General features: G+C 47.5%; 1 pseudogene; it reads right to left on the reverse strand.

Annotated features, from left to right (window-relative positions):
- Window positions 1–2,871: 2,871 nt before the first annotated feature.
- Window positions 2,872–3,997, reverse strand: LOC137533566 (uncharacterized; annotated as a pseudogene).
- Between the last annotated feature and the right edge of the window lie 1,307 nt (window positions 3,998–5,304).

Here is a 5,304-nt window from a genome sequence, read left to right on the forward strand (position 1 = left end):
ATCTGATTGGCATATTGGTAGAGCATGCACATCTGGGGACAGGTTAGCAGATTGTGTCTGGCCTCCTGTGCTGTGTAGATGCTGAGGCACCGCAGGGGGTGGAGACATTGGCTCGGTTTGCCTGTTGCAGAGATGCAAATTATGCAAATTGACTTGGTGTGTTTTGCTTTTGTTGGTAGTGTCAAACCTGCAATAAAATGTATTCAACTCATTTGCAAGCTGCAGGTTGTGTAGTGAGTGTGGAGATCTCTTTCTGTAGTTGGTAATTTCATGTAGAGATTTCCATATTGTGGAGGAGTCGCCCGTGGAACATTTTTCCTCAAGTTTTTTAGAATAATCTTTTTTGCATCGGTAATGGCTCTCTGCAGTTTGTATTTTGCAGCTTTGTAGAGGACTTTATCGCCAGTATGATATGCCCTTTCTTTATCGAGGTGCAGCTTCCTAAGATGTGATGTAAACCAGGGTTTATCGTTCTTGTACCTGATGCACTTTTTAGTGGGGATATCATGACACAGGACTCTTCGCAAAAGGTAATATATGATGTCACAGCATCAGTGTATTCATTTAGGTCACTGGAGGATTCTTTAAATATATTCCAGTCAGTCAAATCAAAGCAGCTCTGTAGTTTTTCTACAGCTTCGCTAGTCCATTTCTTAACTGTGGTCATGACAGGTTTGGCAGTTTTTAATCTTTGGATTTATGTTGGGATAAACTGTACAACAGCATGATCCGAGTTCCCCGAAGCTGCCCTGCTGACAGAGTGATACGAGTCCTTAGTCGTAGTGTAACAGTGTAACAGTGATCAAGTGTGTTAACCGCTGTAATGCTGGATGCAAATCTTTACCAATCAAAACTCCAACAACCCATTGCTAACCCTAATTGATACTCACCTTCATCCTTTTTGGTGGTCAGTGTAACATTGTTTGCGAGGAGAATGCAGTTCTGGTCAGGAACCAGGATAGTCCTAGCGTGTTGCTATCTCCAAGGAACTACAACTCTAAGTCTTCCTAGCTGAGGTTTTATAGCCGGATTTGTGGCCTGGTTGTGTCTCAAATGTCCAGATCCAGGAATAATCCAATTTCCCCAGGTGTTACTGGCTTGCTGGCTATGCAACTTCAAAGCTTTCCTGTCCCACCTTGATCTTTTGCAGAGATTTCCCATCTTCCCCATAGATCTAATTTCCACAGGTAAAATTGGATTTACACACATCAAAAAACTTTTTGAGTAAGGCTTCCAACTTCTTCAACATTCCAGCCGGCTGTCATACGTAAATTCCGCACTTGCTTCTGTGCATCAAGGCACACTGCAGCCACTCCAGGTGACAATAGTACACATCTGAGACAGTATTTCATAGCAGATCAAAGGTAAAGACCTGACTGCTATTGGCATAATAAGCCATTTACTGGCCAGAGGCTAGCAAGCCAAGTTAGCAGTTCCTGCTCTCCTATCCAGACCAAAGGGTAGCCGATCACCTGTATAGGCTTCAAAGTGGTCGGGCTACTGTCTGATTAAGTGTTTCCTAATTAGAAGCAGACAATGGTAGCTTGTCCTGCTGGATACTGAATGCAGATTTAATTCACATCTACATATAGACTTACATTAGTAGCAAGGTGACCAGCTGGCTTTTAGCAGACATACACATGACACAGGCAGAAAAATGAAAAATATGGCTTCCACGAGATAAAATATGGCTGCTATGTTCTGCATATTACCGTATTATCATCATCACCACATAGATCCTCACACCTCCCCTTTTCAAAATGGTGCTGGCAGGTGACTGCCATGAATCACCTTGCCAGCGCCTAAACTGCTGGCCTGGCCTGGTGGGGTAACTCCTTAGCATCTTCATGAGGATTCCCCACCCGGCAGTTAGCTCCAAGCTACACAGCTGAAAAACTAGGCCAGGTTGCTGCAATGCGCCAATGCCCCATGGCAACCTGATGTAACCAACCAGGGGGATAATGGTCCATGACAACCCTGAATTCACGACCATAGAGACAGTGCTGAAGCTGGGGAAGGGTTCCGACCATCACTACACACACTTTCTCTATAGTGGCAGGAGCTATCTCTATGTCCATTTGGGGAACGATTATCTACCGGTCTGCCTCCTCCACTTCGGACAGCTCCAAGGGAATAACTTCCCAGAACCCTCTCAGCCTGCCCCTTCCAGCTGGTGACCTGCTGGCCAGACCCCTGAGCTCTTCCAGGCGGCTGTCAAATCGAACAGCCCCAGAGAGCTCAGTGCTGCCCATCACACACGCCATGGAGGCTGCAAACTGAGAGGCTCCTAGGCCCTCAGTGACAGGTTCTGAAGCAGACACTGCTGACCTGGCAACGTCTGCCACTTCAACGGACAGTCCCTCTGCTGTAGACCCGCTAGTGCTGCTGGTTACTACTGCAGTGGAGGGAGTGTCTGCATCACACATATTATTACTCATCATATTACATTGTATCTCAAAATCATCTGAAGGGGAAGGATCTGGCCTAGTGCCATATGCCCCTTCAGTGGGCAGTTCATCTGCTGCAGCCCAGCGAACACTGCTGGTTACTCCTGCAGCCGACGGAGTATCCACATGACCAGAATCATTATGTAGCATGACACATATTATATCAACATTATCAGCCCTACACATATTGTCCTTTAGAACATCACACACAACATCAACATTATCTGCAGCATTACACACATTGCTACTCAGCACTTCACAAGTAGCATCAATAGTTCCTGCATCGATTACCTCGATAGTCCGTGCGTCATAAATGACATCATCAGTTTCTGCATTTGCTGTATCAACATGTCCCACTCCAGGTGTGGGCACTGGAGACTCACTAGGGCTGGCTCTTAGTATACAGTTCTTAGCCCCTGGAGGCTCACCAGCACCCCCCCCCCACTTGCACAGAGTTGCATGAGTCCTGGACTTTGGGTGGGGAGGCAGGCTCCACGAGGGTTAGATTAGGCTCATACCGGGCTACTAACTGTCCCAGGTCAGTACCCAGCAAAACGTTGGTGGGGATTTTGTCAGTTACCCCAACTTCTTTCATTCCGCTGCTGGCCCCCCAATCCAGGTGGACCAAGGCGGTGGGTATGGCTGGAGTGACACCCCCAACTCCTTTGACAGCAATTGTTTTCCCAGGTATGTACTGCTCGGGGTTCACGAGCTGGGGATGTATGAGAGTCACTTCTGCTCCAGTGTCTCTCAGGCCAGTGGCAACTGTACCCCCAACCGTGACAAGTTGCAGATTCTCTGCATAGCTAGTGGCATTCCTGGTAGCACACAAAACAGCTTGGACTTCACTGGTGTTTGAGGCCTCACTGGATTTTGGGGCCTCCCTCTTCCTCTCGGGGCAAGCCATGCTGATATGACCCGCCTTGTCACATACAAAGCATTTCCGGGTGTCAGTGGTTGGTGGTTTGAATCCAGGAGACAGTGGTGCTTGCCTCCTCTGAGTGACGGGTGAAGCAGGTTTAGCGATCTGTTCTCCCTTCCAGCTGGGCGTAGTAGTCCTCCAGGACTCGGGTGCTCGATTGGCTGTGTAGGAATCGGCAATTTCAGCAGCCTCAGACATCCACTGTCTTTGGCTCTCGATCCAGCACAAACAGCCGGACCTCAACAGGACAAGTGTGGAGGAACTGGTCTTTGATCATCAGTTCCTGCAGGGCATCAAAGATTTTAATAGACAGTCCTTTTAACCACTGCTGGAAGGCAGTGCACAGGTTGCAAGCATGATCCAGATAACTGTCATTAAGACCTCGCTGCACTGTCCTGAACCGTTTACGATACACCTTTGGAGTGAGGTGATATCTTTTAGCAATAGCCTTTTTAATGGCCTCATAGTCCTCTTCTTCCTCCTGTGGAAGGCTCACAAACGCCTCCAGGGCCTCGCCTCTCAGCCCTGGTGTGAGATATCTTGCCCACTGCTCTTGGGGCACCCCATACTGACGACAAGTCCTTTCAAACCCCTGTAGGAAAGTGTCTATGTCAGAGTCCTTGTCCATAGTGGGGAACTTATCCAGGGGGATTAGGTGGACTCGCTCACCTTCGCATTCTGCGGGTGCAGCAGACCTATTCTGCTGCTGCTGCTGAAGTCTAACCAGCTCCAGCTGGTGTCGCCATTCAGCTTTTCCCTCCTCTGATGTGTTGGGAGCTGCATCATACTCCTCGAGGGCACGAACGAACTGCTCCTTAGTCTGGCCTCTCACCGTCTCGATGCCTCTGTGCTCACACAGGTTGAGTAAATCGTTTTGATTCTGTTTCTTATAGCTGGTTGTTTTCTGCGCCATCGTATTGCCAAACAAAAAAGAAAAAACGGGGGAGGGGAAGCAAAATGCCAAGTGTGTACCTTTGTGAAAAAAAAAGTATATAGATTCTGCACTGAGTAGACTTCTGTAGGCTAGTTGCTTCTAACAGCTTCCAGCCTTTAGTACTCAGAATAGAGAGCTAAACTGCGTACTAATGTACTAAACGATCCCACTGCTGCCAGCCAATTATGTCAGGAACCGGCCCCGTGGCAAGCCTGCAGATACGGTTCCCGACTGCGGGTTTGACCCGATCGAGAGGGGAGCAGCCTTATTCAAGCTACAGCAAGGCTGTCGCCCCTCAAAGCACTTCTCACTGTCACCACTAGCTGCTGCTAGACACATCAACGAATCCCACTCTGCTGGCGAGTGATCTGCATACAGTCCGTGTTTTCGTATTTGGGTCAGCTTTGCTTTTAGGCCAAACACGGAAACGCCACACACACAGTACAATCGTACAGTAGCAAGGCACAATCAGGCACTGAACTTTGTAACGCAAGTTACACTGCAGACTCTCTCTAGGCTATGAGCGTTGGCTTAGTACAGCAGAAGTCAAACTTATTAAATAAAGGTTTAATATTCCAGAAAAAAAGTGGAACAATGCAGAAAATAATATATACAAACGATTTACAAAAACAAAGTAAAAATTACAAAGGATAAAAGTTACAAAGATACACAACAAGACAGGTTGCAGAAATAAAATGGGGATAAACGTTACCAGCATATAGATCTGAGTGTTGTTTGCGAGGAGAACGCAGTTCTGGTCAGGAACCAGGATAGTCCTAGCGTGTTGCTATCTCCAAGGAACTACAACTCTAAGTCTTCCTAGCTGAGGTTTTATAGCTGGATTTGTGGCCCGGGGCCCCTCAAATGTCCTGATCCAGGAATAATCCAATTTCCTCAGGTGTGACTGGCTTGCTGGCTATGCAACTTCAAAGCTTTCCTGTCCCACCTTGATCTTTTGCAGAGATTTCCCATCTCCCCCATAGATCTAATTTCCACAGGTA

Source organism: Hyperolius riggenbachi, chromosome 9, assembly GCF_040937935.1.
Source record: "Hyperolius riggenbachi isolate aHypRig1 chromosome 9, aHypRig1.pri, whole genome shotgun sequence".
NCBI lineage: Eukaryota > Metazoa > Chordata > Amphibia > Anura > Hyperoliidae > Hyperolius > Hyperolius riggenbachi.